The 24407-nt window shown below is 45.7% G+C and overlaps 1 long non-coding RNA gene across 1 annotated transcript; it reads left to right on the top strand.

Annotated features, from left to right (window-relative positions):
• Nucleotides 1–5121: 5121 nt before the first annotated feature.
• LOC148773566 (uncharacterized) lies at nucleotides 5122–15086 on the top strand. Its single transcript, XR_016036724.1, has 3 exons — nucleotides 5122–5241; nucleotides 12135–12228; nucleotides 14305–15086. It is a non-coding gene; the product is annotated as an uncharacterized LOC148773566 (long non-coding RNA).
• The last annotated feature ends 9321 nt before the right edge of the window (nucleotides 15087–24407 follow it).

Here is a 24407-nt window from a genome sequence, read left to right as displayed (position 1 = left end):
GCTACAATTTGGGGTCCCCATGCCCCAATCACATTCAATAATTTGCCAGAATGTCTCACAGAACTCAGGAAAGTGCTGTACAGTTTTTTCCTTTAAACTTCAGTTTCATTACAGCAAAAAGGATACGAATCAAAACCAGTCTAAAGAAGAGACACGGATGGCAAGATCTGGGAGGGGCCCCGACGTGCTGTCCCTGTGAAGTTGGGACATATCACCCTCCTGGCGCAGTGACGTGTGACAACATGCTGAGGCCTGGTAGTGAGGGGGCCTCCCCTGGGCAATGGTGTCCTGAGTTTCCACGGTTTCATCAAGTAGGTGTGAGTGACTGGATCACTGGCTACTCAATTGAACTCAACCTCTAGCTCCCTGTCCCATCTGTCCCCAGAGGCTGGGCTGACACACGTGACTCAAAGAGCCAGCCCTCTAATCACCTGCTGGTCTTCCTGTTCTGGAAGCCCTTAGTTGAGTCATCTCCTTAGTATAAACTTTCGGGATCCACTAAGAATGACACAGACATTCTTATCACCGGAGAAATTTCAAGTATTGAATGGTTATCTCCCAGGAACTGGAGACAGGCCAGCCCAATTCTTTATCACCCAGGATACAGATTCTAGGTTTTGTATTCTATATAGAAGGTTTTTTCCTTTTCTAAGGGAAATTATTACAAAAACAAATTGCTCATGATTCCTGCATCATGCCCTGGTAGCGGAATGATTTCATTTTCCCCCCCAAAATGTATTTTTTTCAGCTTTGTCGCTCAGTTATATCCAACTGTTTACGATCCTTTGGACTGTAACCTGCCAAGCTCCTCTGTCCATGGGATTTCCCATGCAAGAATACTGGAGTGAGTTGCCATCTCCTTCTCCAGGGGATCTTCCTGATCTAGGGATTGAACTTGGGTCTCTTGTGTATCCTGTATTGCAGGCAGATTCTTTAGCCACTGAGCCACCAGGAAAACTTTATTGAAATGTAATTGTCATTCCTCTGGAACTTATTCTAGTGCATAGGATACAGATTCAACTTAATTTTTTTCTAGATAAGTTGTCCGCAAACCAGTTATTGAATAAACCATTTTTCCTCCTTGAATTGAAATGCCAGATTTATTGTATACTGAATTCCCATATGTATACAGATCTACTTCTAAACTTAGAATGTTGATCTGTTTTTCATGCGTTCATAGCACACGGTCTTAATTATTGCAGTTTTATAAGTTATTACTTCTAATTGACATCACTAGTAAATTTCTTAAACTTATACAAAGTGCTTTTTTGGAGCTGGACTTGAAATTAAATGCCAAGGACTTCCCTGGTGGTCCAGTAGTTAAGACTTTTGCCTTCCAATCCAGGGGGGTTCAGGTTCGATCCTGGGTCGGGGAGCTAAGATCACACATGTCTCATGGCCAAAAAACCAAAACATAGAACATAAACAATATTGTAACAAATTCAATAAAGACTTTTAAAGTGGCCCACATAAAAAAAAAAATCTTAAAAACAAACAAAAGTGCTCAGTTGTGTCCAACTCTTTTCGACCTCATGGACTATACAGTCCATTGAATTTTCCAGGCTAGAATACTGGAGTGGGTAGCTTTCCCTTCTCCAGGGGATCTTCCCAACCCAGGGATCAAAGCCAGATCTCCCACATTGCAGGCAGATTCTTAACCAGCTGGGCCACAAGAGAAACCCTAACAAATTCAATAAAGACTTTTAAAATGGCCCACGTTAAAGAAAAAAAAAAATCTTAAAAACGAACAAACAAAAACAAATGCCAACTGGAGGTAAGACACAAGTAGAGCTGTGAGTTGAGCAGACAGCAGTCCATTGACCTGGCTTGTGAGTCAGTGAGCAGCTTTGAGCAGGAATTGCTTCCAAGAAATTGTTTAGTTCCTGGAGTGGGTTGCCATTTCCTCCTCCAGGGGATCTTCCTGACCCAGGGATCGAACCCAGGTTTCCTGCATCACAGACAAGTTCTTTACCATCTGAGCCACTGGAAAATAGCAGAGCTGACAATCAAAGAATCAGATTCTGCCAACCCTGGAGCAGGGAGACAAGCTGACTTGGACCCGTCCTGATCAAAAGTCCACGGATCCCGCTGGGAGGAAGTGAGTGACTGTTCTGGCAATTCTGCCAGGACAGAAGGGAATACACATGGTTGTGCCCCATACATACCTCTTGTCTAGGGAGCTGTTTAGACTCATGTGGACAACTTTCCTGTATTGCAAAGAGCCTGGCCATCTGCAGCCCCTGCTCTCTGATGCAATGAGAGCCTTTAGACCTGTCAACGGTCAGCTGTGGCGTGAGCTGGGCACACTCTTTCCTCAGAGCATCTCTCCTGCTGGCCATCTTGCCCTGGGCTGAATCACTCACTTCTTCCCAGCAGGATCCATGGACTCTTGATCAGGTTGGGTCCAAGTCAGCTTGTCTCCCTGCTCCAGGGTCAGCAGAATCTGATTCTTTGATTGTCATCTCTGCTATTTTCCAGTGGCTCAGACGGTAAAGAACTTGTCTGTGATGCAGGAAACCTGGGTTTGATCCCTGGGTCAGGAAGATCCCCTGGAGGAGAAAATGGCAACCCACTCCAGTATTCTTGCCTGGAGAATTCCATGGACAGAGGAGCCTGGCGCGCTGCAGTCCATGGGGTTACAAAGAATCAGACACGGCTAAGCAACGAACATGCTAACACTCTATTTTCTTCTTCTTTCCCTTCATGCTGGGGGAAAAAAAATTGTTGAATCTTGCAGAACTAAACCACTGTTTTACTGGGATGACAGTCTCTTTGGAGGATAAAGTGACATTCTCCCAATTAGCCTTATATTGGCTTAATTTCAGAAAAATTATTGAGCAAAAAATTTTAAGTTATTTAATTATTAAAAGTTGTTCAATTTTATTTTGGCTATAAATGTATAATTGTCACAAAAATTTTAGGGTCACTTTGTTTTAGGCTGTATATTTCTTAGTTCTGCTTACTAGTTCATGAAGAAATACCAATAAATTTCTTTATCAAAAAACAAAGTTTGTGGGTGAAATCATATAATGTCTGGAATTTGCTTCCAAAGAATCTGGGGTTGGGGTGGAGGATTAGTTGGTTTACAGAAGACACAAGTTTGGCCATGAGTGGATGATTGTTGAATTGCTGAAACTGGGGTATGGGGGCCCATAGGATTTCTTTGTATATGTTCATTATGACAAATGCTTAATTCTTTTTTGTGTGCTTGTAATTTAAAAAAAAAACATTTATTTATTTAATTAACTTATTTGGCTGCATCAGGTCTTAGTTGTGGCCCTTGGGATCTGTCTCCATTGTGGCCCGTGGGATTTTTATTTGCAGCACGTGGGGTCTAGTTCCCTGACCAGGGATTGAACCTGGGCCCCCTGCATTGGGACCTCGGAGTCTTAGCCACTGGACCACCAGGGAAATCCCTGTTTGCAATTTTCTATTAACAAGAAAACCCCTCAGTTCCACTCTGGTTGGGGTGACTGCAGTGTAACCTGGCAGTGCCCAGGGGCACTTGAGCCCCTCTGAGTGTTGTCTCCTCCCCAGGCAGGCACTGTCAGCAGTACAAGAGGCCTTTCCCAGCTCCCTTCTTTCCTCCCAAGGCTTCTGGGCAGAATTCCTGCTACTCTTTCTTCACATCATCTTTCTTTTCTATTTCTGAACTCCATTTCATGCTTCTTCTAATTATTCCCAGCAAAGAAGAAACTCAAAATTCACAAATGCTGTGGCTGAAATCTTTTTGCTGAAAGCATCTTCAGAAATAGCCCGAGGAGTAGAATTCTTCCCAAGAAGAGCATCTGGGGAAGGCTTTCTGCCTTAGTTTTCCTTAAAATAAGGTTATTTAACAGAGATCTGAAGACAGCATTGTGAGCAACTTTTCATTTTCCTGTTAATTATACTCAAGCTGAGAAGCGGAAGTATAAAAGCATTTTTAAAAAAAATCCAAGAAGTGCATTTAAACAAGAAGCTCTACTTGAAGGAAAAAACTATCTAGGAGTCACTTCTGAAGTAATTTGTCCTGACAATGACAAAGCTCTCTACTTGTAACAGCTATATACAAATATATATATATATATATATATATAGTTCTTGGTTTTATAATGAGCATGAAAAACATTAAACTTCACCAATCAAACAATGTATGCAATGATTTTTTTGTTTGATTGATTTTGTTCTTGTTTTGTGAAATGGAAAACAAAGAACTTACTGGCCTGTTGCTGTTGTTTGGTTACTCAGTCATGTCCAACTCTTTGCAGCCCCATGGACTGCAGCATGCCAGGCTTCCCTGTCCTTCACCATCTCCCAGAGCTTACTCAAACTCATGTCCATTGAGTCAGTGATGCCATCCTACTATCTCATCATTTGTTGTCCCCTTCTCTTCCTGCTTTCAATCTTTCCCAGCGTCAGAAGAGCTGAATGAGTATACCAATTACGGAGAAAGTGGCAATTTTCACAGAAGCAATAGTTCCCCCACCTCATTCCTTTTGATGTTGATCAAAATATACCACTGACCAATTAGTTAAAAAAAACAACATGCTTGTGCACATACTCCCATTACTTCATGTACAACAAAGGAAGGGGGTGGGGAATGAAAGACCAGAGAAAACAAGATCGCAGCAGTCAGTATGCTATGGAACCAAATCGTGGTTTTCTAATGGAGAGTGACTTCTTGGCTTTGCAGTAAAGCAGGTCCTCTCTTTAGTAGACACTTCCTGTCTGCTGCCAGGACACACCAGCAATATCTTCATCATCCATTTACAGCTGTGCAAGTGTGTCTGTTTCATTGATTGACTGCCCATCAAATCAGAATCAGATCTGCTTCATGGACAAACCCTGCTATTCACATTAGGCTTTTATTGAAGTGGTTATGCCTCTGAGCCTTAAACCATGACACCAAACTATCGTCCCTTGCTACCTTCACATTAATATGATTGTCTCCTCTGTCTTGACTTCCCCTTGGGGCTTTTCACTGGCCATGGCAAGCCCCAGAGTCTTCTCTGTGGCTACTTCACAGAAAAGGTATCAAGACTGGTACCAAACAAGCACAGGGACAGGCTGCTACTTTCTTAGGGCGTGGCTCGAGAAACTGGCACCATTACTTCATTTGCATTTTTTGGTCAAGCGAAGAACCTAGATTCAAGAGTAGGTAACACAGACTTCAACTCTTGGTGGAGGAGTGTTTAAATTTGGATGACATGCTTATAACTGCCACACCCCACAGCAATTTCCAGAACTGGGATATGAATCCAGGTATGTCTGAGTCATGGAGTTCACAGTCTTCCAAATTCTGCTTTGCTTTACAGATAGGATGGGTGAAAGACCCTGGGCTGGAATAGTGAGAAAATTGTTCAAAATATTTTCAGCTGGCATTGGGGAGGGTGGTGGTTGTTGCTCTATTACCTTGTTCGTTATCAAGACCATTTTGTAAAAAAAAAATAATTGCAGTATTTACGGCAAATTTCAATGAGGTCATTTTAACGCTTAGTTTATAGAGGTGGGAAGGTCACTGCTATTAAAAGAACAAGAGAAAGGATTATTTCCCTTTTAGCATTGATCTGAGGACAGGATTCACCATGAGCAGAAAGAACTCCGTCTGGGCTTTGGTTGCTACAGAGAGGAACAGTCTCTTTATTGCAGGCGTGCCTTAACAGAAGCTACATTACTCAGCTCGTTACTGGAGCTACAATCCAACCATTTAAAACCCCATTATTATACCTGAGAGGTGGGGCAGGGCTAACATGATGCCAACCTGGCAGCAGATGGAAGTGGGGAGTCAGGGCTCAAAGCTGTTGGCTTTGAGACATACGTGGAATCCAGCCCTCTCTTGTTCATTTAAAGTTCCCAAAAGCTGCTGCCCAGAGGGGAGGGAAATTCCGGGCTTTGCCCACATTTGCTTTGGTGGTGGTTGTTTTCCAGTCACTCAGATATATCCAACTCTTTGCAACCCCATGGACTGCAGCATGACAGGCTTCCCTGTCTTACACTATCTCCTGGAGTTTGCTCAGAGGGACATCCATTGAGTCGATGATGTCAGCCAATCATCTCATCCTCTGTTGCCTCCTTCTCCATTTGCTTTGGGGATCTTGGATTTCGACAGCACCAGAGACAAAGATCTGCATACCTCACAGCTGCTAAAAGACGGGTATAAGTGAATACAACATCGTCCATAGGATCTTGCTGCCTGGAGACTATGAGGTACTCTGGAGTGAAACACGATGTGGTACTGGGTGCACTGGGAAGTTTGGGGTACAGAAAGAGGACTGTTTAGGAAGACAGTTTCGTTCAAGGAGCAGATGAGAAAGTCTCGTCATGGGGCAGCTCTCTGTGAAGCATCGCCTCCTTAGGACCAGGGAGGAGGAGGAGGCTGGCCCAGGAGAGAACAGCCAGAGGGCCCAGAGAGAAGCCTTCTCTTTCCACTGTGGCCCATTCTGAGTGCTCAGGGAACTGCGAGGAGCGTTCCCAGAACCTCTGCCTAGTGGGACTGATAAGTAATCTGCCGCTGCAGCACATGGGCTGGAATCTTTCCACCCATAATGGACCGGAAGCCATTAGCGCCATTGACCGCTGGCCAGGATGCAGTCCCAGCCCCTCCCGGGTGATGGATGAGGTAGGTGCTGAGGAGCACCTTCTGACAGTTTCCAAGCCGTGGTCTGGCTGCATTTGAATCCTTCAGCACAAGCCTAAGTCAGGAGCAGAGACCCCAGAAGAGGACGGAGGAAGAAGAGTTGGGCACAATATTGGACAGACAGTCTGACATTAATTTGACATCATGTCTGAGGCAGCAGACATGGAAAAGCAGCTGAGGGAGAACCAGACTGGTTTGGGGGGCACTGGATCAGCAAATTTCTCTCTGGGGAAGTCAGGGTGAGGAGTAAAGTCTCAAAGCTGCAAAGGCCTTATTTCAAAAGCCTTCTCTCTGTGGCCTCAGCCTTCTCCAATTCTGGACGAGACTATGCCTCTTACCTCCGGGTTCAGCCCTGTGGGGTTTCCGCTCCAGGCCTGGGGCCAGGGCAGAGAACACTGCAGGCCTAGGGGATCCAGAGATCAGATAATTACTGGGGGAGCGGGGAGACCTATTGATTACAGAGTACAATTCCTTTTTTATTATTGTGGTAAAATATACATATACAAAATGTACTATCTTAATCACTTTTAAGTAGATAGTTCAATGGCATTAAGTACATTCACGTTACTACACAAACATCATCACACATCCACCTCTAGAACTTCCTCATCTTCTCAGACAGGAAAATTCTGTATAAAATACTAACTTTCTATCCCCCCATCACTTCCCTGGTGGCTCAGTGTAAAGACTCCACCTGCCAACGCAGGAGGATGCAGGTTCGATCCCTGGGTTGGGAAGATCCCCTGGAGGAGGAATGGAAACCCACTCCAGTATTCTTGCCTGGGCAATTCCATGGACAGAGGAGCCTGGCAGGCAGGCTATGGTCCATGGGGTTGCAAAAAGAGTTAGGCACGACTTGGCGATTAAACAACAACAATCCCCTCCCCAGCCCTTGGTAGCCTTCTTTCTTCTGTCTGTATCCATGAGTTTGACTACTCTGGGTAACTCAATTAAGTAGATTCATCTATTTGTCCTTCTGTGTCTGGTGTTTTTCACTGAGCATATTGTCCTCAATGATGAACTTCAAGGTTCATCCACGCTGTAGCCTGTGTCAGAATGTTATGCCTGAATACTATGCCGCGGCATGTTTATACCATATTTTCTTTATCCACTCATCTCTCCATGGACACTTAGGTTGTTTCTAATTTTTGGCTATTGGGAATACTGCAATGCTGCTATGATCATGGGTGTCCAAATATCTTTTTGAGCCCCTCTTTTCAATTCTTTTGAATATAAACCAGAAGTGGAATTTCTGGAATGTGTGCTAATCATGGGCTTCCCTGGTGGCTCAGATGGTAAAGAATCTGCCTGCAATGCAGGAGACCAGGGTTTGATCCTTGTGTTGGGAAGATCTCATGGGAGAAGGGAATGGCAATCCACTCCAGTAATTATGTGTTTAGTATCTTTAGGACCTGTTGTGGTGTTTTCCACAGGGGCTGCATTTTACATTCTTGCCAGCAAAGCACACCAATTTCCCCATATCCTTGCCTACACTTTCTTTTCTTTGTTCTACACACACCTCTTTAAAAAAATGGTAGCTGTCCTGTGGAGTGTGAAGTGGCATCTCACTGTGGTTTGATTTGCACTTCCCTGATGGCTCATCATGCTGAGCATGTTTTATGTGCTTACTGGCCATCTGGATATCTTCGGAGAAATGGCCTTCATGTCCTTTGCTCAATTTTTTTTATTGGGTTTTGTTTGTTTGGGTCTTTTAGTTGTAGAAGGTCTTTACATATTCTAGATATTAATTCTTTGACAGATAGATGATTTGCAAACACTTTCTCCCATTCTGTCAGCTGCCTTTCATTCTGTTGATAGTGTCGTTTGACGCAAAAAGTTTTTAATTTTCATGAAGTTCAATTTATCTATTTTTGTTGTTGCTGTTGCCATATCCAAGAAATCACTGCCAAATCCAAAGTAATGAAGCTTTTCCCTATGTTTTCTTCTAAAAGTTTAATACTTTCAGTTCTTAAGTTTCAGTCTTCGACCCAGTTGGGGTTATTTTTTGTATAGGGTATAATGTAAGGGTCCAACTTCTCGCTTTTGCAGGTGAATACCCAGTTTTCCCAACACCGTTTGTTGAAAACACTGTCCTGTCTTTGGAGGATAGTAACGATTCTTCTTTGAGTTTGATAGACTTTGTTCCCCTAAACCCTACAGATTCCAAGTAGCTCTCGGTAGATTTATATCCCTGTTGCAGGTGTGACTGTGTTTTTTAACCTTTGGGCTCTTCTCCTACTCCCTGCAATCATAGGAACCAATTATAGAGTAAATTTTAGGTTGTCTGATAAGTATCTGAGGTAAAATTTATAGTTAAAATTAGTCTTTAAAATCCTTATCTCACCCCACGATTACACTGAGTAACCCCTCTCAGTAACAGAGCTGGTTCTGCCTCCTATGTCCTAACTGACTGCTGGGGGTCACGGGGGATAGGAGGGGAGGACCTGTGATATTGAGTATCAGTTGCAGAGCCATTTTTATTTTTAAAAATATGAATCTATATCAATAAAATCACTTCCAGGATGGCAAGATGCTCATAAGGTGTGCTCCCTGGATACAGAGGTCATCTGCGGGAACAGCAGAGCTCTTGCTCGCCCGTCTGCCAGGTAGCGGGTGTGCTGTTGGCACAAGAAGGATGTTTTATCCCACTCTGCAGGTGCAAGAGGTTTAAGCGCCCCAGTTAAGAAGCATCTAGTGTGACTCCACTAGGAGCCACAGGTGTGGGTCCCTGGCTTATGGAGTCCAGAATCACTCCTGGTCTACCCTTGTCCTGCTTCTCTTTGGGGAGACCTTGGCCTTCCGACCTCGGTGTGGCTTTGGCCTCGGATCCTCTTCCTGTGATTTGGCTTCTGGATGGCCGGAGCTCTTTTATTCTTGGGTTGTTGTCTGTTGAGAATTGGTTTGCTTTCAGATTAACTTCTCGGTTTGGCCTGATGAACTGTTGGGCTGCCCGGCTCCCACCCGTGTGTGCCAGTCTGCTGCGGGGCAAGGTCTTACCCCCAGCTTGGCTAAAAAGCCCACTCTGGAGGGTTCTCAGACCATAGGACTTTGCCACATTGACCCTGGATGCAGCTTGGTTTCTCAGGACTGAGTTCCTCTGGGGACAGCCTAGTCTCTGTTGTGGAAGAAAACTTCCCAAATCCCTTCTGACATTCCTCCTGGGTCTCATTGCCCACACTGTTCACTCTGGCCCTAACAAGTCTCCCCCTGCCAATAGGAGGGTCTACAGCACGTGCTCTCTGGTCAGGCCGTGGGTGGGGCTGCTCTGTAGGGATCCAATCGCTGACAAGGGGGTGGGGTGCTCACCTACTGCGCAGGCGCAGCTTCAGCTCCCACGCCAGATCACGGCACAGGGGGCGGAGCATCTCTGCTCACGTGACCCGCCCCTCCATCGTCAACTGCGTGTTGGAGGCGGAGCTTCTGCACACGGCCCTGAGCTGAGGTGTGGGGCCGCCATTTTGCACCAGGGTTCTTGGTTGGAGGTGTGTGGCATGAGGTCCATGCACGCGCTGCCTGGGGAGCTGGCCGACTAGACTCAGCACAGGGGAAACAAGGCCAGACTCTTATTTCATCACCCAGGTTCCATTTTATTTTCCAGGAGTTGTGAGGGGGCTTTGCCAGTGACGACCTGAGTGAACTCTCCGCGGCCCCTGACGCCACCTCTTGTTGTTCGGGGTTCTGTTTCCCATTGTCGTGGTGTAGCTCGTGTGTCCACTCGTGAAAGGTCTAGTCAGCCTCAGGGGGACTCTGCACGGGAGAGTTGGCCTTCCCAGGGCCGCCCAGTTCAGGGCTGACCGTCTCGTGTCTCCTGGAACCCCGAGGGCGTCTCGTCAGCGGGTTCGCGGTCAGAAGCCAAATTCAGCAAACCAGTCATAGCAGTCATCTCCATGAGGGCCTTCCATCCCCATGTATCCACCCCCGGGTTTTTTTTTGGTGGGGGCGGGGAGGGAGGCGGGCACCCGTGGTTCCTGCCCGTCCCCAGCGCCCAGACTTCCCAGCGAGGGTGGCGCGGCTCACGAGGGGCTGTCCCCATGCACGGTGGACAGACACTGGTTACTGTTTACGACCCTTGGAGGGAGCCGTTGAAATCCCCGACTCATGGTCGGTGGGAGGAGATCCAGAAAGCTCCAGTGGTTTCCCTGGGGTCCTAGGGACCCCCAGCTAGGGGCTGGCCGTCCCTGCTCTGTCTGGTCCCAAGCTTGTCTTCTCACGCCCCACCACACAGGTGTCTGGCAAAATGCTGAAATAGGAAAATCTCTTCTCTGCTGCTTCCAGCATTCCCCCACCTCCTGCTCACACTCCATCCATGAAGCCGCAGTTCACTCTAGGGCCTCGTTTGGTCCTGGGCTCTTGGGTGGAATCCTGAATTACTGTTCAAAAATTACTCCTAATTTTTCTCCTCTTTCTGAAATAATTGGTCCCGGGGCCATCCCGGCAGTCTTCGGGGTGGACTGGGTCATTCATAGAGCAAATGGGCTGCAGTGTCAATAGGAGATAATGACTTCAGATGGCTTTCCTTTTATTAAAGGGTTTGCATTTTAATAAAACCCTAGCTCTGAGGACTGTTGGGAGGAATTCAAGGTACGTAACAGCCCTGGAATGGAAAATATTTTTGCGTGTGGCTCGTTGATATCCTGCAGATCTATGGTCACAGAGCAGAGGCCAGTGCCAATGGGCGGGAACCACAGTGCTGATGGCCTGCGGTGGGGAGAGGGAAGCCATCCTCTCTTTCTTGACTCCCTTTCCCTAAGTGCTGTGATGAGATGGAAGGACTCTGTGGTCAGCACTCTAAGCACTTTGATGGGATATATGAGATCAGAGACATTGACATCACCTTCAAGGAGCCAGACAGGAAGGCAGGGTGACAGAGCAGCGGGAGACCATCCTGGAGCAGGCAGATAGGGTTTAAATCTGAGATCTGCCTATGCTCTAGACCAGTGGTCCCCAACCTTTTTTGGCACCAGGGACTGATTTTGTGGAAGATAGTTTTTCCAGACCAGGGGTGGAGTAGGGTGGTTTCAGGATGTTTCAAGTGTGTTACATTTATTGTTGCTCTTTATTTCTAATCTGATGCCACCACTGATCTGACAGGAAGTGCTGTCCTTAGCCTGGAGGTTGGGGACCCCTGCCCTGGACAGCCACCACCCTCTCTGGGCGTTAGTTCCATGAGACAGGGGTACTACTACTTACTTCACAGGTCTGCAATATTAAGGGAATCTTTGCATGATTAGTTACTGGTATCCTGGAAGAATGCCCCGCAGCAAATGGCGTCTCAGAAAGTGCCAAATGCCGCTGCACTGTCCACTTTTTGTGTTAATGTATGTTACAGACTATTTGAGGCCCCCCCCCCTCAAGATTCACATGTTGAAACCCTAATTCCTAATGAGATAATGAGGCGGTATTTGGAGTGGGGCCTTTAGGGGGTAATTAAGTTGAGAGCAAGGACTTCGTGATTGGATTCATGCTCTTATAGGAACAGGCAGGAGAGAACTAGCTACTTGTCTCTGCTCTTCACTAGGTGAGGGTTCAGCGGGAAGATGAGGACAAGAGCTCGTGGAACACTGGATCTGCCGGACCTTGATCTGGATGTCCAGCCCCCAGAGCTGTGAGAAGTAAGTATTTGGTCTCAGCCTCGCCATCTGTCGTATATTTGTTATGGCGCCTGCACTGATGAGGATGGCATTTTGGCAGTTTCAAAAGTCCACGCAACACAGTGGACCTTCTGGAGTTCTTTCCTTGTTCTTCCCAGTTAAGATAATTCCTTGAGTGCCGCCGCCTCCTTCCGTCACATCTTAGCCAGACATCACAGTTTTGGGGATGTAGGCCAGGTCTTCTTTTCTGGAGTGGTGATATAGGACTTGTCCTGCCTGGGCCTCGTTCTCACCCTGAAGTGCTGGTTCTGACCTCGATGATGGCAGAGTTGTTACAGGTGTGAGAACAAGACCTTTGTGGGCCTTGCGATGGGAGGGGGCAGCACCTGGGCTTGTCCACCCAGACCTATATTGAAAACCAGATGGAGTGACTGTATCAGCCAGGAAGGGTGGCCACCATTCCTGCGTTGTATGCATGGGCAGGTGGGAGTCGGTCCATTATCATCAGGTGAGCTCACCTGAGAATCCTTAAGATGCAGCCGGCAGAGAGCGCCACAGAGCCAGCAGCCTCTCCCTCTTTTGCAGTTCCAGTCACATGTGCCTCCTGGCAGTGAGTGGACACGAGCCATAGTAGGACATGGGGCCAGAGGCCCTGGACAGGTGTTTCTAGCTAGGCCTCAAGAAAAACAGCAAAGGAAGAGTGGAGATGACGTCTCCTCCTGACAGATGGGGGCCCTCCCTGGGAGCCCAGAACCTTGGAACTGGGCATCAGGGTTTTGGGGAGATGGTGGGAAAAGCAGTCAGGAGCTGTCTCCTTGCTGAAGGTGGCTGGAAGGCACAGGGCAGTGTGCAGGAGGCAGAAGTGCCAGCAGGAAAGAGTGATAGGGCTTTAAGGGAGTTTTGTAGTTTGTAAGCAGCCTGACAGCAGGTAAGCCTAGAAAGTCCAAGTGCCACTGACCTGGGGAAGCCTGGACTGGTGTGATGACCAGGGACGCAGGGGTTCCATTCCCACCACTAGTGAGTTCTTTACGAGGCTGTTCCTAACATGTGGCACCATGGACAAATCTCAGAAACATGTGTAATGAAAGGAGGAAGATAGAACAGCACATGTGGTGTGATTCCATTTATGATGAAGGTCAAGAAGAGACAAATCTAGACTAGCAGAAGGGTGTGCAGTTCCACACTGGTTAGGGATGGACTTTTGGTAGGGACTGACTGATCTGATGAGAATGTTCCCCATCTCTATGAGATGGGCATTACCTGGGTGTAAGACTCAATAGACAGGACACTTAAAATCAATGTGTTTTACTGATTTAAATTATGCCCCAGGAAATCAATAAATACACAGGTATGTCCAGTTGTACAGAGCATTGTGCTGGGTGTCTATAAGAATAAATCAAATAAGAATCTGCCCTAAGGAAGGAGGGAACAGATAATTGTGTAGACACAATAAAAAAAACATGGTCCCCACAAGTCTTTGTACAGGATGTCCAGGACTCCCTGGCGGTCTAGTGGTTAAGACTCCAGACTTTCACTGCAGGGGGCACAAGTTTGATTCCTGGTTGGGGAACTAAGATACCACAAGCCGCTGGGCATGGACAAAAGAAAAAAATGCATGGGGCACTCACCTGGGCCCATACTACTAGTGGTGAGCCCTGTATACATTTCCCCAACTGGAGCCAGTATTGAGGTGGGACTGCCCCTTATGGTTCTTTTTTTTTTTTTTAATTTAAAAAAAGCTGGTAATACTATCCCTAAGAGAGGTACATACAAAATGGTGTCAGAGGAAGGAGGATGACTTCTGTCACGGTGAGCTTCATAGAGGAGGCAGCATTTGAGCTGGACTTGGAAGGAGTTGGGCAAGAACATTCTGGGTGGAAGCAGCAGCAGAATAAAGGCAGAATGAGAGAATGTCTAGGAAACTGCAGATAGTTCCCTTTGGTTGAGACATAGGTCATAAGATGGGAACAATGGAAAAGAAAGATTAGGAGGTGGAGAAGCAGGTAGGATCCATTTGTATAGTGTCTTGAATGTCAGGCAAGAGTATAGATTTTATTAGTAAGCAACTGTCACCCTGCTTATTTAACTTATATGCAGAGTACATCATAAGGAATGCTGGGATGGAAGAAGCACAAGCTGGAATCAAGATTGCCGGGAGAAATATCAATAACCTCAGATATGCAGATGACACCACCCTTGTGGCAGAAAGTGAAGAGGAACTAAAAAGCCTCTTGATGAAAGTAAAAGAGGAGAGTGAAAAGGTTGACTTGAAGCTCAACATTCAGAAAACAAAGATCATGGCATCTGGTCCCATCACTTCATGGGAAATAGATGGGGAAATAGTGTCAGACTTTATTTTCTTGGGCTCCAGAATCACTGCGGATGCTGATTGCAGCCATGAAATTAAAAGACACTTACTCCTTGGAAGGAAAGTTATGACCAACCTAGACAGCATATTAAAAAGCAGAGACATTACTTTGCCAACCGAGGTCCGTCTAGTCAAGGCTATGGTTTTTCCAGTGGTCATGTATGTTTGTGAGAGTTGGACTATAAAGAAAGCTGAGTGCTGAAGAATTGATGCTTTTGAACTGTGGTGTTGGAGAAGACTCTTGAGAGTCCCTTGGACTGCAAGGAGGTACAATCAGTCCATCGTAAAGCAGATCAGTCCTAGGTGTTCATTGGTAGGACTGATGCTAAAGCTGAAACTCCAGTTCTTTGGCCACCTCATGCGAAGAGTTGACTCACTGGAAAAGACTCTGATGCTGGGAAGGAGGAGAAGGGGACGACAGAGAATGAGATGGCTGGATGGCATCACCGACTCGATGGACATGAGTTTGGGTGAACTCCGGAACTCTGGGAGTTGGTGATGGACAGGGAAGCCTGGCGTGCTGTGATTCATGGGGTCGCAAAGAGTCGGACACGACTGAGCAACTGAACTGAAGAGGTTTTTATTTTTGGATTGCAGTTTTGTTTTTATTTTTATACAATTTTAAAGGTTATTTTCAATATATAGTCTTTACAAAATGTTGGCTGTATTGCAGTGTTGTACAGTACATCCATGAACCTGTCTTACACTTGACAGTTTGTACTTCCTGCTCCCCTACCCCTATATTGCCTGCCCCTGCCAGGAACCACTAGTTTGTTCTGTATATTTGTGATCCTGCTTCTTGTTTTATTCACTAGTTTGTTGTATTTTTTAGATTCCTCATATAAGTGACATCATACAGTGCTTGTTTTTCTTTGACTTATTTCACTTAGCACAGTGCCCTCCAAGTCCATCCATGCTAACGGCAAAATTTTTGATTGTTTTTAATGGTTGAATAGTATTCCCTTGTGAATACATATTATATATATGTTATTACTGCTGATGGACATTTAGATATTTCCATGTCTTGGCAATTGTAAGTAATGCTGCTGTGAATATTGGGGTGCATGTATCTTTTCAAATTAGTGTTTTTGGTTTTTTGGGGATAGATAGGCAGAAGTGGAATTGCTGAGTCATATGGTAGTTCTACTTTTAACTTTTTGAGAAACGTTCATGCTATTTTTCACAGTAGCTGCACCAGTTTACATTCCTGTCAACAGTGTACAAGGGTTCCTTTTTTTCCTACATTCTTGGCAACATTTGTTGTTGTGGACTTTTTGATGATACCTATTCTGACAGATGGGAGGTGATATCTCACTGCGGTTTAGATTTGCATTTCCCTTATGATTAGTGACCACTGGATTTTGCAGAGCCGGACACGACTTAGCAACTGAACTGAATGATTAGTGATGCCGAGCGTCTTTTCGTGAACCTGTTGGCCATCTGCATTTCCAGCTGAAGGGTTTTCAGCAGAGATGTGACACTGGTGCGATGTGCAGGTTAGACCTTGGGGAGGGTCACTATATCTGGTTTTTGTGGCCATCTAATGTCTTGCTACTCAAAGAATGGTGCATGGCCAGCAGCACTGGCATCTCCTGGGAGCTTGTTGGAAGGCCCACTATCCAGTCAGTCACCAGCTGAATCAGACTCTGCATTTTATTAAGATCCCTGGGTAATTCTTGTGCACATCAAATTTTTAAAAAGCACTGATCTACATGTTAGTTAATGGAATCATGGTCTTGTGTGGGAACAGAGTGGGAGGGTCTGAATCAGTCCTTTGTTACCTGAAATCCTGAGCACAGTAGGGGAATGTGTGTATAGATATTGGATCTTTACATTGTTTTCTGAAGTGACTGGAAGAACAGTTCATTTTTGGAGGCTGGGGAAAAGCAAACAAAACTCAGGGTAAAAAATCCAAAGCAGAAATACTGTGCTTCTGTGTTTCACTGGCATCTTACAGTGAAAGCCTCTGTGGGTTAGTAATGGGAAAATCAATATGCTTATATGAAGGAGAGTGGAAACTAGATTATTTTATTTGAATAATTTATCATCTGCCTGCATTAGAAATTGAAGACTTGCCAACTTTTGAGGTTTTTAAAAGGTTATGGTCCCTTTCTATCCCTTCCTGCCTGCCATTTTAGTCTGACTCTCCATATGCTTTGCCAGACTTTATCAAGATAATACTAGTTTAAAACAAAAAGCATGGAGAAGGAAATGGCAACCCACTTCAGTATTCTTGCCTGGAGAAGTCCATGGACAGAGGAGCCTGGCGAGCTGCAGTCCATGGGGTTACATGACTGAGCATGCGTGCATGAGGGTGGAGGGAGACGGGTGGGTAGCAATAAACTGGTAGAACTAAAAAACAAAAAGCAGCTTTCTCCTCTGAATTCTCCTGGTTTGGATCCCTCCTTGGCCAGCCCCAGAGTCTTGTTAGTGAAGCGAGAGGCAAGGGAAAGGTAGGCCTGCTCCACTCAAAGACCAGCTCCCTTCTTCCTTCACTGGGTGGCGGGAGTCAGCCTCACTGGGAGTCTCGCATTACTTCCCTGTGAGTGACGGAGAAAAGATGGAAGGGGGAAAGAAGATTGGGCCACTCTGAACACACTAAGAACTCAGTGGAGTTGTGAGGATCTACATTTTCCACCCCATCCAGATACACAGGAAATATATGGGAGACAGGTCATGTTCTCCTCGACCCCAAATCTAACATCAGGTCTCAGGGAATGCTCCCAAGTAAGTCGTGAAATAGCAACAACCAACAGTGCTGAGTACAGACTCCCAGGCCATCCTCCGATGAGTGTTAGCAGGTGTGCTTTAGTGACTGGATTGGGTGGAACAGAAACCCAGTTCAGCAGAGAGAAGAGCTCACTGAAGGCAGGACCCCTTGTCTAGTCAGCCCACAGTGTCGTACTCTTCTGCAGACAGGTTGCCTGACTTTGATGAATTATTTCATTGATTTAAGGCTCAGTTTCGCATTTGCACAGTATGGATTAAAAAACACCACAATGTAGGGACATGGACAGAACCACCAAGATGGGGTTCTACCACAGTTAGCATCAGAAGCCACTGGTAGACTCCTGGCCCATAAGAGCATCTGCAGAGCCCATGAGACCCTCAGGTAAATGCCAAGAGGAGCCCATTCCTCTTGTACCAAGAAGCAAATAGACCTCCATCTTATTCCAGGAATGGATTGAGAGTGTTGGGTGAAGAACACGGGAATGGACTAAATTTATTGAGTATCTTTTAAATTTTTAAAAAATTGTGTGTTGGAGTATAGTTGACTTACAATGTTGTGTTAGTTTCAGGTATACAGCAGAGTGATTCAGTTATATATCTATTCTTTTTCAGACTCTGTTCCCATCTAGGTTATTACAGAATACTGAGAGTTCGCTGTGCTATATATTAGGTCCTGTTGGTTATCTGTTTTGTACGTAGTAGTATGTGTATGTTCAGCCCAACCTCCTGATTATCCTTCCCCCTCTTTCCCCTTTGGTAACCATACGTAAGTTTTCTATGTCTGTGATTCTTGTTCTGTTTTGTAAATAAGTTCATTTCTATCATATTTGATATTCCTTATGTATGTGATAGCGTATGATACTGTATTACTCTTGTCTGGCTTACTTCATTTAGTATGATAATCTCTAGGCCCCTCCATATTGCTGCAGATGGCGTTGTTTCATTTTTATGGCTGAGTGATACCCCACTATATATGTATCACATCTTCTTTATTCATTTATCTATCAGTGGACATTTAGGTTGCTTCCATGTCCTGACTATTGTACATAGTGCTGCAGTGAACACTGAGGTGCATGTATCTTTTGGAATTTTGGTTTTCTCTAGATAAATGCCAGGAGGGGGGATGTTTTTAGTTTTTTAAGGAACTTTCATACTGTTTTCCATAGTGGCTTCAGTTTACATTTCCACAATGGTGTGGGAGGGTTTTTTTTTCTCTACACCCTCTCCAGCATCTACTGTTTTATTTTGAATGTATCTTTGAGGGAGGTGTTCTTTTTTGCATCCCAGCAAATCAAACTCCACAACCCCCAGAACACTAAGAAAGTCAAACACAGATCTGGTGCAGGCAGACCAGGCTTCACCGGAAGCCCAGGGCCTGGACCCTGACCTCCCAGCCCCTCAGCCCCTGCTGAGGCTCCCTCAGCAGCTCTTTCCTCGTGGATTATGGATAAAGCAAAAAGAAGGTTCTGTTGTCTTCATTCATGGGTTAGAACCTTCCCAGGAAAAAGAGAGAAAAGTGATTCCAAGACTCCTACCTCCTACATTTGATAAGTTGCTAATCTAAACCATCTCTAAAAATTTTTCAAAAGTTAAAATTCCAGAACTGTCTCAGAACTGTTATAGATTTCCTGGTCTGTGTTGGAATGTGCAGAAACTACCTCCAGTGTCGGCAAAAATATCTTTCCAAGAATTGTTCAGTCAGTAACTCGTGTCCCACTCTTTGTGACCCCATGAGCTGCAGGACACCAGGCTTCCCTGTCCTTCACTGTCTTCCAGAGTTCGCTCAAACGCATGTCCATTGAGCCGGTGATGCCATCCAACCATCTCATCCTCTGTTGCCCCCTTCTCCTCCTGCCCTCAATCTTTTCCAGTATCAGGATCTTTTCCAATGTGTTGGCTCTTTGTGTCAGGTGGCCAAAGTATTGGCGCTTCAGCATCAGTCCTTCCAATGAATCTTTAGGGTTGATTTAGGATTGACTGGTTTGATTTCCTTGCTATCCAAGGGACTCTCAAGTCTTCTCCAGCATCACAATTTGAAAGCATCAATTATTCAGCACTCAGCTTTCTTTATGGTGCAGCTCTCACATCCGTACATGACTAATGGAAAAACCATAGATTTGACTATATGGACCTTTGTCCGCTTTTTAATACACTATCTAGGTTTGTCATTGCTTTTCTTCCAAGAAGCAAGGTTTTTTTAATTTCATGGCTGCAGTTACCGTCCACAATAATTTTGGAGCCCAAGAAAATAAAATCTGTCACCATTTTCACTTTTTCTCCACGCATTTGCCATGAAGTGATGGGACCCAAAGCCATGATCTTAGTTTTTTGAATGTTGAATTTTAAGCCAACTTTTTCACTCTCCTCTTTCTCCCTCATCAAGAGGCTCTTTAGTTCCTCTTAGTTTTTTCTCATTGGAGTGGTATTATCTCCATACCTGAGGTTGGTTGTATTTCTTCTGGCAATCTTGATTCCAGCTTGTGATTCATCCAGCCTGGTATTTCCCATGATATACGGTGCATATAAGTTAAATAAGCAGGGTGACAGTATGCAGCCTTGTCATACTCCTTTCCCAATTTTGAACCAGTCCATTGTTCTATGTCTGCTTCTAACTGTTCCTTCTTGACCCACATATTGGTTTCTCAGGAGATAGGTAAGGTGGTCTGGTGCTCCTATCTCTAAGAATTTTCCGCAGCTTGCTGTGATCCACACAGTCAAAGACTTTAGCATAGTCAATGAAGCAGAAGTAGATGTTTTTCTGGAATGCACTTGCTTTTTCTGTAATCTAGTGAATGTTGGCAGTTTGATCTCTGGTTCCTCTGCCTTTTCTAAATCCAGCTTGTACATCTGGAAGTTCTTGGTTCAGGTACTGCTGAAGCCTAGCTTGAAGGATTTTGAGCATTACCTTTGTAGCAAGTGAAATGAGCACATTGTAGGATACCTTGAACTTTTTTTAAACTTTCTAAGAATATATATCAGTTAAAAGTTTGTATTCTTTTGGGGGAATCTGAAAGATACAGTTTTGATGAGAAGTAAGCTTGACCTAGAAAGTTGATTTTTCCTATTCATATGGTCACATTCTTGCTTCTGAATTTATAATGTCTGCCTGCATTTCTGTTTCTGTGTCTATTTATTCATCCACTCAGTAAATGTTTTCCATGCACAGTGCCTGTGGCAGTGAGAGCCCATACGATAGATATGGTCCCTTCCATCAGGGAGCTTATGCAGGACTTCAGGCCATCCTCCTGGTCCTAACCGCCTGAGTCCACCATTTGCCTGGTCAGAAGAAATTTAAAGCACTCTAATACCACAATTGGCTTCCCTGGTGGCTCAGCGGTAAAGAATCCACCTGCCAAAGTGGGAGATGCGAGTTTGATCCTTGGGTGGGTAAGATCCCCTGGAGAAGGAAATGGCAACCCACTGCCTTATTCTTGCCTGGGGAAATCTCTGGGGAAGAGCTGAACACGACTTAGTCACTAAACAGAAGCAGTACCTGGGTGAATCCTCACGTCATCTTCACTGTCAGCCCCGCTGTGACCTTGAGCGCTGATTTCAGTAAACAGGCGCTCCCCTTCACTTGAAGATGGCAGGTGGACCCCGTGGTATGAGCCCTGGGACCTGACAGGCAGGACTCCAGCCATGGCTCAGCTCCTTACTAGCTGTGGGGTGAGACTTTGGATGGGTTACAGAAATCCTCTAAGTTTTAGTGTCTTGGCTGTGAAATGGATTTGTTGGGAGGCCTTCATGAACTGACTTCTGAGAAGTGCTGGGTTCACGGTCTCAAACGATGAGTGTCTGATAAATGATGGCTGTTGTTGCTATTATCCCGTCTTTATTTATCTGGTCCAGTCCATTAACCTGGGTGCTTGAGTGTCTGCCGTAGTATCCTGGCCTATCTGAAACTAGAATCTTGCCTGACTCATTTAACAAAAATTTCCCCATCAGTTTACATTGTGAAATGTTCATGCATAAAGAAAAGCTGAAGGATTTTAGTGACCACGTACCTACCATCCACCTAGACTTTGCTATTAATACTTTACCATTCTTGTTTTTTTCATCATCCCTCTTCCCATCCATCAATTCATTTACATTTTTGGAAGCAGAGTTGGACTGTGAAGAGAGCTGATCGCCGAAGAATTGATGCTTTTGAACTGTGGTGTTGGGGAAGACTCTTGAGAGTCCTTTGGACTGCAAGGAGATCAGTCTTGGGTGTTCATTGGAAGGACTGATGCTAAAGCTGAAACTCCAATACTTTGGCCACCTCATGCGAAGAGTTGACTCACTGGAAAAGACCCTGATGCTGGGAGGGATTGCGGGTGGGAGGAGAAGGGGACGACAGAGGATGAGATGGCTGGATGGCATCACCGACTTGATGGACATGAGTTTGAGTGAACTCCGGGAGTTGGTGATGGACAGGGAGGCCTGGCGTGCTGCAATTCATGGGATCGCAGAGAGTCGGATACAACTGAGCAACTGAACTGAACCTTTTTATCTTTTGAGATAAGACTTAACAATTAATGCCACATTCAGATCTTTGTGGTTGTCATTTGTTGAGTTGTGCTAACTGCCTACATGGTGAAAGTGAAAGTTGCTCAGTTGTGTCTGACTCTCTGCGACCCCATGGAATTCTCCAGGCCAGAATACTGGAGTGGGTAGCCTTTCCCTTCTCCAGGGGATCTTTCCAACCCAGGGATCGAACCCAGGTCTCCCACACTGTGGGCGGATTCTTTACCAGCTGAGCCACAAGGAAAGCCCAAGAATATTGGAGTGGGTAGCCAATCCCTTCTCCAGGGGATCTTCCTGACCCGGGAATCCAACTGGGGTCTCCTGCATTGCAGGCGGGTTCTTTATCAACTGAGCTATGAGGGAAGGGTAACCCAGACTCCCCCTAGTCAAAGTCAGGGCATTCACAAGCCGCAGACAATCCCTCATGCTCTTGCCGGTGGTTCCCAGCTGCTCCCTCCCCAGAGGTAGCACTGATCTGATACTTATTTATATTGTAGAGTTTTCTTTTTTGATGGATCCTTCTCTTTTCATTCAGTAGTTTTTTGGGGTTTTTTTTTTGCCTGCTTTAGGATTTTAAATAAATGGGATCATTCAGTATGCACAGCAGCAGGACATGTTCTTTTTGGTCTGACTTCTTTCACTCAGCTTGGTGTTTTTAAGAGTCATTCATGTGTTTTGTGTAGCTCGAATTTGTTTCTTTTTCTTGCTGAGAACTGTCACATTGTGTGAACATACTGCATACCTATGTGTATCCATCTCCCTGCTGATGGATAGTTTCCAGTTTTGGAAACATAGAAGTTTCCAGTTTTGGATATTAACAGTATGTGCAGTCTTTCATAGGCCTTTTGTAGATGTGTTTAATTTCACTGGATAAATGCCTGGAATGGAATTGCTGGGCCATAGGGCAGGTGTCTGTTTAGTCTTAACAAGAAACTACTAGCTACTACTCTACACCCTCCAACAATACATGAGGTCTAGTTGCTTCACTTCCTCCCCAACGTTTGGTGTCAATGAGTTTAATTTTACTCATCTTGGTGCCAGTGTTGTGCTATATCTTGTGGTATTGATTATTTGCATCTCCTTGACAGCTAGTGGTATTGAATAATAAATGTTTCCTTATTCTCAAGTCATAAAGATGTGTATTTTACCCTGAAGGCTTATTGCATTAACATTGTCTGTATATTGGGAGGTAGTTGAGGTTTATCTTTCTTGTACGAATATGCAGTTGTTTCTATACCATTTGTTGAAAAGACTTTCCTTTCTCCTTTGCATTGCTTTGGCACCTTTGTCAAAAGTCAAATGAACATTGGCCTCTGTCCAAGACGGTGTGACTGGCACCAGATTTACCAGAGCTGTAAAATGCTCGGCACCTGGACAAGATCTGGGAAGCAGTGGTTGCCATGTTGGACAAGAGGCAGCACAGGAAGGTCAGCCCTCCATGAGGGGAGACGAGGGAGGTGAGCCCACGGTGGCTTCCACTGAGCACCTGGAGGGTCTCCAAGCTGCAGCACAGGGAGGGCCCAGAAGGGCTTGGTGGTCTCCCTTAATTGAGGAGTCAGAGGAGACAGAAGGTGAAGGCAGCTACAGTTTCCAAGGCAGAGTGCCAAGGAGGGGAGAGGGGCTCTGAGAGATGCAGAGGGACCGGAGGTGGGGCTGCACTGGCCAGGCGTGGGGCAGCCTGCATCATCGGCGCAGGTCGGCTTTGGGTTTGTGGTTCCCCGGAGGCTGCACTGTTCTGCCCTCCAGCACTTGTCTGCTGGCGCTTGTGCCTCCTGTGAGGTCTGTGGTGTCGGGGTTTCCTTGGTGTCCCTCTTCCACTTGCTCCATCAAGCCCCAGAGGTCTGCCTTGGGGTGGGGTGCCCTCTCTCCAAGACTGAAGCGGCTCCATACCCCGTGTTAGGCTTGTAGGGGGAGGTGGGGGCTCTCTGTCCCTCTGTTCCTTCCTCTATGTTGGGCAGGTCTTCTGCTCAGCCACCATCTTGTGCCCAGGCATCTGGTTATTCTAAACTGTGCTAAGGCCAAACTTAAGAGTTTATTTAATTGTAAACCAATTATCCTCCAATTAAAAGTAGTAAAAAGAATCCATTCAGTGTTTTAGCTGCTTTCTAAGAATGCCCTGCTTTCCGTGGCAGATGTCTTCCCTCCACCAAAGGTGATCAGCAGTGTGTACTGTCCTTCCTCGGGGATCTTGTCACTCTAGAATTATGTTCATCTCTTTAGGCTGCAGAGAAGCTGTTGTATCTTAGAGTGTCTGGCTTTTTCCTTCTATTGGGGCGGAAGCTGAGCTCTCTCTCTATGAGTAGGGTAGAGTCGTGCCTTACTCATTTTAACAAACTCTTTACCAAGAGCCTTGCTTGCCAGGCTGTGCTCGTGCAGAGGGGAGAAAAGCATGGTCTCTGTTGTTTGCTCACAGAGGATCTAGTATATTGGGTGAGTGTTGGTCCCTGCAGAGTGTGTTCCCTGCTGGCGTGATGACAATGTTGGAAACAGTAGAGGAGCAAGCACCGGGGCCTGTGGGGCTGTGTCAGTGCCAGCGTCTCACCTCACGGCGGGGCAGCGGCTTCCAGGAGGGCAGAGGGGGCGGGCACACCCTGGA

Source organism: Moschus berezovskii, chromosome 28 (genome assembly GCF_049115385.1).
Source record: "Moschus berezovskii isolate FMDL1 chromosome 28, NW_MosBer_1.0, whole genome shotgun sequence".
Lineage (NCBI taxonomy): Eukaryota > Metazoa > Chordata > Mammalia > Artiodactyla > Moschidae > Moschus > Moschus berezovskii.
The sequence above is the reverse complement of the archived record's forward strand: the minus strand, read 5'-3'. Positions and strand labels throughout refer to the sequence as shown.